Here is a 13388-nt window from a genome sequence, read left to right as displayed (position 1 = left end):
ATGAGGCTGCTTTCTCGTACCCCCTGTTTGCTGGTCTCCGATAGGGGTCCAAGATGGCGGATCCGCGCTGTGTTAGCTGGTGGGGACCTCTGCATGAATCTCTCCTCACTCTCCATTCTCTGTCAGTTTTCTCACTCCATTTGGTGCTTGGCTGAGTTCTTTATCTCTTCATTTGATATTTCAGGGTTTCAGAATTGTTGTATTCTCTGTTCGGCTTAGTTTTTCGGATCTTTGCTGTGGCGGGACAGCATGGTGCTTCTGCCTAGAGCGCCATTTTGCCGGAACTCCTTGAGGCATATCTTTATGTTGTTTGCCCAAGGTCACACAGCTTGGAAGTGGGGGGCATAGGATTCAAATCTAGCACCCTGGCTCCTAAACCTGCACTGTTCAGCAAATACTATTCTCAGCAGTGTAACACTAAAACCATTTCAATTAAAATCAGGAATTAGATAGGAATGCTTACTATTTTACTATTCCCATTAATATTCAATATTGTTTTGGAGATTCTAGAACAAATATTTTTCAGCAGAGATGCTATTGACATTTTTGGAAGAAAACTCTTCATTGTGTGGGATTGTCACATATTTGGTTAAGAACTCAGCTGCTAACCAGAAGGTTTGCAGTTCGAATCTACCAGCTGCTCCTTGGAAACCATAGGGGCAATTTTCCTCTGTCCTTTAGGGTCGCTATGAGTCAGAATCTACTTGATGGTAATGGGTTTTGTTTTGGGTTTTGGATCATCTCTGTTCCCTGGATCCTGGAAGCACTCCCCAGTCATAATATCAATGAAGATGTCCTCCACAGTTCCCCATACACAAAGGCAGTATCACTACAGGTAAGAACCACTGTTCTAGAGGAGGGGTTGGCAAACTTTCTCTGTAAAAGGCCAGATAATAAATATTTCAGGCTTTGCAGACCATACAGTCTCTGTCATAACTACTCAACTCTGACACTGTAGAGTGAAAACAGCCATAGACTGTATACAAACAAACAAGTGTGGCTATGTTCCAATCAAACTGTATTTACAAAAACAGGTGACAGGCCAAATTTGGTCCATGGGCTGTAATTTGCCAACCCCCTGTTGTAGAGCATTTGGAGTTTTAGGAATATCAGTAAAACATTTTTCTTTTCTTCTCTTCTTCTCTCCTCTCCTCTCTTCTTCCACCAATTGAGGGTTACATGGAGGAATCAGACAGAGATCAAAATTTTGACTTTATTACTGTTAGATTAGAGAATAAGCTTAGATTTGCTGATGGTCCCATAATAGCAGAGTCTACAAGTTGCTTCCCAGTACCCATTTTCTTCCTGAAGAAGCGAGATTAGTGAAGAATGTTTAGAAATACATTCAGTTTAAAAATTATATTTTTTCAACCTCCCTTCCAGTATGTTACTAAATTGTAATCCCTGAGAGGTAAGTTGAAGTATTATGTAGAACTTCCTAGAATGCATCTTAAAAAGGTTATAGAGTCGCTCCGCTTCCTGCCCCTTTCTCTGCTTGCTGCCTGGATACAGATGTAATGGCTGGTACTCCAGCAGCCATTTTGGATCAAATAATGAGAAAAAATGGGGTAGAGGAGAAAGTAAATCTAAATCTGGTGAATTTATAAAATCACCATATTAGCCTTGTATTGCCTTTCTCTAACATTCCTTTACGTGAGAGTTTAAGCCCTCATAAATTTAAGCCACTGAATTGAAGTCTTTGTTAATAGCAGTTGAGCCTAATCCTAACTAAAACATCTGGATTGAATTTACCCCTCAGGGCTGCAGGGTTACCCAGTGTGAAGGGTAGAGCCTACCCTACTAAGCTTTACTGCATGACTGACAGAGCAAACCTCAGCAGACAGGTAGCTCCTAAGAGAAGGGGAAGGGAAGGTGTTGAACTATGTGTGTTCAATTCTTTCTCACAACTCTACCAACTGCATAAGTGAAAGGTAAAGAAAAGGTGGGAGTGTGAAAACATGTAGTCTCTCCATTTTGAAGCATGAGGAAGAGCCAGAATGTCTTCAGATATCAGCACTCTTAACACTCTTGTGCTGTTAACCATGAAATTTTATTGTCTGTCCTATTCTTGTGGCATCCTGATAGTGTATGGCAGGGATTATATAACATAACATAAACCAGTCCAGATCATATTTTATACTTGAGCCAAGTTACATCTTTATGAGATGCTTGTGAATGATGAGGGCCAGTTTAAAATGGAAAATTATAATATAGACAACACTGAGAAGTCCAAGTGTTCATGGAACTGATATGCTGGCTTTATAGTGAGATTTTATTTTAGGAGTCTCTTGCTGTCTCTATCTCTCTCTCGCTCAAACTTGCATATGTGTGTACACATATCCACACATACTCATGAAACATAACTCCCTAAATATAAATAACTCTTGTAGAATATTAGGAGCATATTGATTTTTAACTGTGATTAATTTTAATTTATAAAATATAATTATTTGTTATTGCCCAGAGATAAATATATACTGAGATGTGTCATCCATATTTCTGAAAACTTAAGTGTATAAGCTTTCTGCTGTTTAAGGACAATACTGGGGGACCAGTCTTCTAGTACCACAGACTAAAATGCTTAGATTCAAGAAAACAAAGGTCGGGATCTGTATAGCCAAGTCTAATACCTCTCTTGCAGTATTCTCTACTTCAAACAGGAGAAGGGGTCTAATATTTGGGCCAATATATTAGGTAATATCCATTGGAATATTCTTATTTGTATAGAGAATTTTCATCTGGGGAAAACTTCCCTTAGCCTCCCAAATGAGAGTAGTCAGCCTTTCTCAGTGCTCTCATAAGTAACCTATGTAGCCTGATATGCAAAGTTATATTATGATAGTGACAGACTCTGAAATACTCTTAATTTTACAGTTAGGGGTTAAAAAGAAGCCCCCAAATTCTACAATGTCTCGGTATATGAATGACATTTAGAGAAAGGATTTTTAGATTCGTAAGAAATCTGAGGCAGATAGAACTTATAAAGGAGGAATAGATTCCATCTGAACCAAAATGGTACCAGGGTTCTGGCCTTTGCCAATATTAAAGCTAAAATTTATGCGAAAGCTGGTGTTGTTGAAAAGTAAATATAGGACCAGTTCACAATGAGATATGGGTGTGAACAGGACAGGGCTGACCAGGAGAGTCTAGACTGGAAATTTAATAATCCAGTACAGAGGCAAATCTTGGAGGCATTTAGTGTAGGAAGGAGCAACCAATGCCAACTTCTCACTCTGGTGTGTGAGAAGTTCTCTGAGGCATTTACTGTGGCTTCAACTAGGAGAAAAACACCTAAAATCTGTGAACACAATTGTGTGCTGAGTAAGAGCACAGGCTTTGGAATCAGTCAGCCTGGGTTAGAATCCCACCTCACCACTTACTAGTTGAATGACCTTAGGCAAGTTTTTTTAAGCAACCTTGCCTCAGTGTTCTCATCTATAAAATGTGGGTAAGAATATGGCCCTCCTTATAGGCTGGTGGAAACCCTGGTGGTGTAGTGGTTAAGAGCTATGGCTGCTAACTAAAAGGTCAGCAGTTCGAATCCACCAGGTGCTTCGTGGAAACTCTATGGTACAGTTTTACTCTGTCCTGTAGGGCCCCTGTGATAGGTTTGCTATGAGTCGGAATCAACTTGACGGCAATGGTTTTTTTTTTCCGATAGAGTGGTTAGATTAATAAAATGATTAAATAAAATCATCCACAGAAGGCTCTTGGCTCATGGTCTAGTAAGTGTAAGAGCTCTATAACATTGTTATTTTTAGGTGCCGTTAAGTTGGTTCCGACTCATAGTGACCCTATGTACAACAGAAGAAACACTGCCCGATCCTGCGCCACCTATAACATTGGCTAATATAAATATAACATTCAGAAGAGCAGGCAGATAAACTCTGGTCCAGGTCTGAATGTGTGTCTAAATGCAGGAAGGAGCGCTGAGAACACCCAAGTCAACCTGAGCGGTGCTAGTGAGCAAGACTGTGACTGCTGATTCTGTGAGAGTGTATCAGTCCCGCTATTAGAGTCCCTACTGTGTATAGATAGGAAAAGGGACTCATAGTCAAGGACAAGCCAAGCCCCATGTCCACCGTCCCAGAAGCCACAGAGATGAAGCCGGTTCCAGAGGATAGTTAAGCTTGTAGGGTGTCATGGTATTTTGCTGCTCAGCCGGGTTAAAGACACATTGGCACTACCACCAGCTGAAATTAGCGTCAGACTACAGTTTTTTTCCCATAGTAGGCGGGTGGGGAATTTAGCAACGGAGAAAGAAGACAGGCTACCAAAGTAAAAAAAAAAAAAAAAAAAAAATTGATTACCCCGTAGTGCTTTGCAGGGAGAACTTAGAGTTTACCGGTTTCCTGTAGAGACATGCTTCCATCACAGTAATCGAAATATATAGGGAAAACTAGTGATAGAGATTTTGAGTAGATTGTCTAGTCAACTATGCTTAACAAATTAATGTATTATATTTCTTCAATAGTTTTTTGACAGACTCTAGCTCTTTCTGAATTGTGTTAACTAGCCCCAAAACTATGATGAAATTAGAGATAAACATTTCATCAAAAACATAGAGGTGAAATGTAACAGCACTTCTGATAAATATACGTATGTTTCAAATCTCTAATCTCTAATGTTTTTATTCAATAAGAATAAAATTATTAGGAAAAATGTAGTTCTAACATTTTTCACCTATGTTTGTCATTTTTTATTCTTATGAAATTATTTCTTTTTAATAAGAAATCAAATTTAAGAAGACTGTAGGAGATAAATAACTTTACCTAATATCATTAATTACTAACAGCTCAATTATACAGTGAAGTGCCTATAATTGTCATGAAGCTTCAGAATCCTTATCTTGGATTCTATTATGTATATAATTCATTTAAATTACATTAATTATACAGATTTTTTAATGAAGCAAAGAGACTGTGCTTTCAATTTTCACAAGTAGAGACAATGATTAAAGTATTTATGTGTATATTACATATTTTGTTCTGTTGACATTCATAAAATAATTCATTTACTCAGTGCAATATTAGCACCTTTACATGGGAGAAAAAAAAGGCAAACTTAATTTCTCTTGTTTGGATTCCTTATTAAGAGTATTTACATGATCCTTAGAAAGTTCTTTTATTTTATAACCAGCCAAAGAAAGACAGGCATTTTTCAGAAATGTCAGAAAGACATTTTTCAGAAAATGAAGTATTTGAACTATTTTTACCAGTAATTAATTAATGATGCCTGTAAAATAATTTTAAAACCAGGCTTAGTAATGCATTTTACAAGCTCAGACTCCAGGGCCTGAGTTCAAATTCCTTGAGATACTTGGGCAAGTGACTTCAACATTCTATGCTTCAGTTTACTTATCTGTAGAATGGGAATAATAACATATTGTAGTGAGAATTTTAAAAATGATGTCAAGTGTTTAAAAGTAACATGTCAGTGCCTGACCCATAGGTAAAACAAAAAACAAAAAAAAAAACCCAATTGCCGTCGATTGTGACTCATAGAGACCCTATAGGACAGAGTAGAACTGAGTAGAACAGAGTTTCCAAAGCTGTAACTATGAGTCAGAATTGACTTGATGGCAGTGGGTTTGCTTGTTTTGGTTTAATCATTATGGAATTCTCCTGTGGAGCCACTGTGGAACTGCCAACCTTTCAGTTAGCAGCCAATCGCCAAGCGCTTTAACCACTGCGCCACCAGGGCTTCTTGATCCATAGTTAGTGCTATACAGGTAAATATTTTCCAGTATTATATATTTTCCTATTTGGGAGGGGTTCAATTTAACGTGTATTTAATGATGCCCAAGTTCACCCATATAAAACGGGTGGTGAAAGTTTTCTATCTCCAGGACTGACCAGGGTATACTGAACCCAGTACTGCAAGAAGAAATTCTGTGTGGGAACAGGCATCTTACTTGGAGGTTTCTATGGAAATAGCAGTGCCCCTGCTTTCTTTTTACCACTCAAACAAAATAAAAAACTCCCCTGGACAAAAAAAAACAGCTTGATATGCTTTTCTCATATATGACAGGCTATTTCTTATCAAAGATTTCTGACTATAATAAAGTAAGAGGCTTTTGGAGGACATTCAGTGAATTTGTTTATTGTTAAAAGTCCTGTTTATTTGAGGCCCTGATAGCAGAGGGTCCTTTAGGATATATCAGCATTGGTTTAAGAAATCCCTTTTTAACAGCATGTCATAGTGGATGGCTTGGGAGTTGGTAGAAATAGGAGTAAGGAAAGGCAAAAGGAAATGTATGCATAATATAGAGTTCAGTAAAATGTACCCAAACTTAAATGTACATGGGTTTTTTGTGATAGTATTTACTTTACAAATTTATATATGTTTGTTCCATAGTCTAACATTTTATTCTATTTCTCTCAATAATCAGAATTAGAGTCTTTAATCGCTGTTATAGCAAATGCTGTATAGAACCTGCTAACAATGTGCTGCTTTTTTGAAGGAGGTCATTTAACTTGATTATTTCAAATCTGATCTTATTTCTAGAAATACACTGACTTGCCTTTAAAGTATATTCGATTTAGCTTAATATTCTTCTTGCTGCTAAGGTCTTCCTGACAAAACTGTATGCAACTCATCGATAAGGGAAAGATACTTTGAAAAATATTTGCTTATTAATTGCTGCTTATTCTAGATTTCATACGTGTATGTGTGTTCTGGTAGGTAGTTATATTAAACATAACTTTTTAATATCTAGGTAAAAAAAACCTTATATAAAGCAATACTTTAAAACTTTATATTGGAGTGGAGCTGGTTTGACTCTGCTTTCCTCTCCTGTCCTCTGCAGCACTCTGCAGAAGCAGTGCCAATGAACTGCGTTGCCCAAAAGGCAGACAGTAAAAGAATCACCAAGCAGAAACAATTGTCTCAATAAACCAGTAACTGCGTATTGAAGCCTTGAATAGCTGAGTGCTGACTGTAGTTTGACAGTTATAAGAATGCTAAGATGTGATTTTTCTTCTAGGTGGGAAATGAGGAAGAATGAAACACTAGAAGAGGAAGAAAAAGCAATGGTGGAACATTTAAAACGAATTTGCATCGTACAGAACTCTTCTGCCTCAGATAACATAGAGGAACAGTAATCTGCAAAAGACAGCAGCAGCTATATTTTAGGAAATTATCACATGTAATCAAGTAGGATTTTTATTATACTCAGAATGTATCTCAGATGTGCTGTGAAGCGTGAAACCAATGACTGATTAATCTCTGCACTGGAAAGGAATACAACATAGAAAGAATAAGGTGCTACGTATTGTTTATTTTAAATATAATTTCAAATCTTTTCCCCCCACCTCTCTCTTTCTGTGATATTACTGCTGCCATCTCGTGTTCCCTTGGAATTATTTTTCCTCCTCTCATTCCTGAAGTATCTATGACAACAGGCAAAATGTTTGGAAATCTTTTCTCTAAGGGTATTTTAATACAACATTTGGATTTTAGGTTTTCAATATAATTCTATAGCTGTAGCCTAAGTCCAGCTCTTAAGAGCCTTTACTACCCACCATTGTACATAAGCCTCCCTTCCCATAGGCTTTTCCTCATCCAGTTTATCTTAATTACAGCTACAAGAAGCACACTCTTGAAGTGTTACTTCAGTCATATCTCTGCTGTTTTAGTAAATGCTCTATAGAACCTGCTAACAACGTGCTGCTTTTTTGAAGGGAGGTGGTTTAACCTGATTATTTCAAATCTGATCTTATTTCTAGAAATACACTGACTTTCCTTTAAAGTACATTCGATTTAGCTTAATATTCAAACCTATAATCATATGCCTTAAGGTCTTATACCGAATGGCTCCATGTTCAGCCAACTGCCTACTGCCATCTTGGTTCCAGCCACACTCTTGCCATTCTTCCCTAATCCAAGTCCACCTTTATCCCAAAATTATGTTTAAAACTCATTCCATAAATCTCTACCCCACAGCTCATTATCTGTAATTCCCATACTGTTATTTTCATTACATTCACACACACACACACTCTAAGGAGACAGAAGGTATTCTAGTGCCCTCTCTGCCAAGTACAGTTATAGATATTTATTGTATCCTTCCTATCAGTGCCTTTACTGACTGATTATATTATAAAAATTATTAGATTATAATGACTGTGTAGGCCTGATAATATAAAGTCCCCTTTTATAAGTCCCCATATGCCTACTACAGTGTTATTCAAACACAATTGTTTGGATGGCTGCCGCTGAAAAAAGACAGCAAAAACAACTACAGGCAGTCCCTGGATTATGAACGTCTGACTTACAGACAACTCATACTTAAGAATAGACTGCCATAAAGCCTATTATATTAAAAATTTGAGTGAAGTATTTACAATGGTTCACAATAATGAACCCACGCACTACTTTGTGACGCTCATGAAAACAGTGTGCAGTTTGAAAGTGTTTCTTACGTGTTTTATATGCATGGAAAGGTAAAATGTATACTATATACTAAGACAAACATTTGACTGACGCTAAATAAGAACCATATGTACTTATTCTGATTTACCTACAAACTGAACTTAAAGACAGACTTAGGAAAGGATCTCGTTTGTAACCCAGAGACTGCCTGTAGACTGTTGAGCAATCTACAAAACATCTGGGAGAAGCCTTATATCAAGGATTATTTTAGACTATTATGACATCAAATAGCATAGCTTCTGATGTTCTCAGATATATATACACATATATATGTGTGTATAAATATCAGATATATAATAGATTGTCCATATTCCCACATTCTGTGATTTTTATAAAATATATGTAAGCTACATGATTTCTAAAGGAAAGTAATTATGCATTTTTCGAAGAGTGAAAGCTTGGCGGGGGGGGCAAATTAAGTCATCTTAGAAAATCTCTTGCATTACTTCTTTAAATAAAAACACACAAATGTCCATGTACCCAGATGCCTGCCAAATAACACATTTTATTTTTAAAGAATGTACTTTAGTTGGCCAGTATAATCATGAGCCAAATGTTTTAAGACATGATTGAAAGAATTTCTGAATATTTTATGCAGACCACTTAAAAATTGTAAAAAAAAATTATGAAAACTGGACTTCCCATCCACTCTTACCAAGCCATTATGTTATGTAATAAACATAAATTTCTTCAAACAATTACTATAACAATCAACATAAGGCAGTAATTGACTTTAATCCCTTCGTTTGGTGGTGGTCTATGTACTAAAGCTGCAGAACTATGCTTTATTAGACTTGACACCAAAGCAGAAAGTCAAAATAAAAATAAATGGATCCAATAAACTAAATAACATAATATTATAAAGTTTTCACAGGATTTCACATTTGGATTCTTTGTCTTCTAATATATCTAAAGGTTGTCTTTTAAAGCTTTTTTTATTGAGTCTGATACATTTCCATACTAATTTTGGGATGTGACTTAGTTCCACAAAAAAAATTTCTCTATGGCTCCTTTTTGAAAGGGAAGAAGTATAGTAAAGAGAAGACTGGGATGAGTTGGAAAATGGAAAAAGTGGAAGAGAGCAAGGAACAGCTTGCAGCTGATTTTTTCTGTATTCTCTCAGTGAAATTATAGTAGCCGTAAATGCAATAAAGTTTATAATTGGAAATGTTGAATGATAAATCATTATCAGATAGTTTTGACTTTATACTTATATCAAGTATAATAAGGAATGGGATTTCAAAACACTTGTTCCTTCTCACATTTATTTTGCATTTGTATAAATTAGCAATATAACCAAGGCTAACATTTTACAACTCCCTGTTTGCTTACTACAAAATAGTACCTTTCACAAAATATTATCTTCCTTCTGTCTTCTGTTTAACTGTATTTTTTGTGTAACTACAAAGAGATACCCATTTTATCATTTATTTAGAAGTTATTATGCAGAAACTGTGAATTGATTTTTTAATAAAATATAAAAGATATTATGTCTTTCAGATAGTTTACCTTTTTGTCATCTCCACCAAACATAGTCATAAAAGTATCAATTGTAATCAAGGAATAGGAAAATGAATCACTTGTTTTGTCCACTAATATGTGCCTACCTAAAATGTTCTATTATCCCAGTTCATATCTACTTGAGTCAAAGAGAGGTTAAGTAGATTGTAATTAGTATGTCTTACTCTAACAGAATGCAGAAATTATAAAATAATGTCATTAATATGACACACAAGTATAATTTTGCGGAAGATAATTCAAAAACAGTTGCAGTGGTAGATTGACAGGGGACTGCCAGAAATTCATGCCAATTCAGAAGAAGATGTAGAGTGAGGGATATCATTTCTGATGTCAGATGGATCTTGCCTGAAAGCAGAGAATACCAGAAAGATGTTTACCTGTGTTTTATTGATTATGCAAAGATGTTCAACTGTGTAGATCATAATAAGTTATGGATAATATTGTGAAGAATGAGAATTCCAGAACACTTAATTGTGGTCATGAGGAACCTGTACATAATCAAGAGGCAGTTTTTTGAACAGAACAAAGGAACACTGCATGGTTTAAAATCAGGAAAAGTGTGCACCAGGGTTATATCCTTTCACCATACTTATTCAATCTGTATGCTGAGCAAATAATCTGAGAAACTGGACTACATGAAGAACGTGGCATCAGGACTGGAGGAAGACTAATTAACAACCTGCAATATGCAGATGACACAACCTTGCTTGCTGAAAGTGAAGAGGACTTGAAGCACTTACTGATGAAGATTAACGACTACAGCCTTCAGTGAGGATTACACCTCAACATAAAGAAAACAAAAATCCTCACAACTGGACCAATAAGCAACATCATGGTAAATGGAGAAAAAGATAAGTTGTCAAGGATTTCATTTTACTTGGATCCACAATCAACATCCATGGAAGCACAGTTAAGAAATCAAATGATGCATTGCATTGGGCAAATCTGCTGCAAAAGACTTCTTTAAAGTGTTAAAAAGCAAAGATGTCACTTTCAGGACTAGGGTGCGCCTGACCAAAGTCATGGTGTTTTCAGTCGCCTCATATGCATGCAAAAGCTGGGCAATGATAAGGAAGACTGAAGAAGAATTGATGCTTTTGAATTATGGTGTTAGCCAAGAATATTGAATATATTGTGGACTGCTAGAAGACAGAACAAATCTGTCTTGGGAGAAGTATAGCCAGAATATTTCTTAGAAGGGAGGATGGTGAGACTTCATCTCACATACTTTGGACATGTTGTCAGAAGGGACCAGTCCCTGGAGAAGGATATCATACTTAGTAAAGCAGAGGGTCAGCAAAAAAGAGGAAGACCCTCAATGAGATAGGTTAACACAGTGACTGCAATAATGGGCTCGAACATAGCAAGGATTATGAGGATGGTGCAGAACTGGGCAATGTTTCATTCTGCTGTACATAAGGTTGCTATGAGTCAGAATCAACTCTATGGCACCTAACAACAATAACTCTAGAAAAACTTTAAGTTTTTTTTTTAATGCTTTTTTATATTTGAAATATTTCATAATACAAAACAGCAATAGGTATAATCTCCACTTACAAACACTCCTATATGATGCCTGAAAGCTCTTGAAATTTAATAGCAAACTGTGAGAACAATATTTTCAGCATCAGCTAATATTTCACACAGTGATGAAGGCTATCTGGTGTACTTTTGATACTGGTGTAGAATAGACACAAGGATCAGTGGAATGGAATTGGGAGTCCAGAAATAAACCCATGGGTCTCAGTTATTTAAAAGCTCAGTGTGATTCAAATCATTTTTCAGATAGGCCTGGCCAACCATTTTGATGGGAAGGAAGGGAAAATGCTCTGTTTTGTCTCTATTCCTCCACTTTTCACTTCCTTTTGTCCCACACACATTCTGTTATCTCAAGATCCCTGAAGGTCAGCTGAGGAATGAGAAGAAAACACTATTTTAAACTTGGATTTTTGTGTCCTCTCTAGCAAACATCCATATGCTAGTAGTGCTTTCCATTGTTAGGTACTTTTGTACAACTTTGAAGACTCTGAGACCTCCAACGCTGCCCTTCCTTGATCCATGGGCTGAATGCTCCAGCCAGCATCCCGCCATTCTTCCAGTGGCTTACTTCACACAAACTCGTTCTGGTAGTTGCTTTGTCTTTTTTTTCCTATTAGAGTTGCTTCTCTGCTTTTTTAAAACAATTACATCCCAGCCACAGAACATCATATCTACTCGCTGTTGGAAAAACTTGACAGTTCTTAGCTGAAGCTTCACTCTGTCACCACAGGAACCCCTGACCAATCTCTTGCCTTTAAACACTTCCAGACAAGAGGGCACTCATCTTTGGGACTGTCATTTCCCAACTCTGAGGTTACAGGCTAAGCTTTCCCCTTTACAAAAAATTTTAACCCTCTCTTTCGCAGTAGAGCATGTGGTGACCAGGAGTCATATCATGTAGGACCTTATAGACTTATAAAAACAATTTTGGATTTTATTCTACTTCAGTTGGAAAGCTATTAAAGTTTGGAACAGAAACATGACAAAGTCCAATTTGCATTTTAAAAGGATGTCTCCAACTTCCAAGTTGAGACTAGACTGTAGGGGGGAAAGAACGGAAGCATGGAAAACAAGAGAAGATTACAGCATCCAGTAAAGATCAGAGTGTTAATAGTAGAGGTGGTGAGAATTGGTTAGATATAGACACATTTTAAAGACAACCAATAGTATTTACTGATGGATTGGATGTGGAATGTGAGATGAAAGCAAATCAAAGAATGAACTAAGCTATTGGAAAAATCAAGATGCCATTTACTGAGATGTATGCAGGAGGAGCAGGTTTTGGAGGTAGAAAATAGTTTGAAATACATGTTAAATATTCTAATAGAATGTTGAACAAGAAGTTGCATATGTGAGTATAGAGCCCTGGTGGCATAGTGGTGAAGAGCTCGGCTGCTAACCAAAAGGTCGGCAATTCAAATTCACCAGCCATTTCTTGGAAACCCTGTGTGGCAGTTCTACTCTGTCCTATAGGGGCGCTATAAGTTGGAACTGACTCAACGACACCTAACAACAACAACATGTGAGTATAGAAGTGAGGACTGGGGATGTTAATTTGGAAGCACTGTCACATAAAAGACAGTGGAAGGAGTGGATGAGATCACCTGGGACTAAGGGTGGCTAAACAGGGGAAGAGGTCTGGGGCACACCAACAATTAGAGGTCATGAAGAATCTAGCAAAGGAGAATCAGAGGAGTACTGGAATTTCTCAAAAGCCAAATGAAGAAAGTTTCAAGTTTTGAGAAGGACAATGTGATTAACTGTGTCAAATCTGCTGAATGGTTATAACATGGGGACTAAGAGTTGCCCCTTGGATTTATCAGAATGGTTTAAATGGCCAGACACCTGCATGCAAACTCTCTTTTTTTTTTATTTTATTTTATTTTTTATATTTT

The sequence above is a fragment of the Trichechus manatus genome, unplaced genomic scaffold (genome assembly GCF_000243295.1).
Source record: "Trichechus manatus latirostris isolate Lorelei unplaced genomic scaffold, TriManLat1.0 scaffold00032, whole genome shotgun sequence".
In the NCBI taxonomy this organism is placed as follows: Eukaryota; Metazoa; Chordata; class Mammalia; order Sirenia; family Trichechidae; genus Trichechus; species Trichechus manatus.
This window is presented reverse-complemented; position numbering follows the sequence as displayed.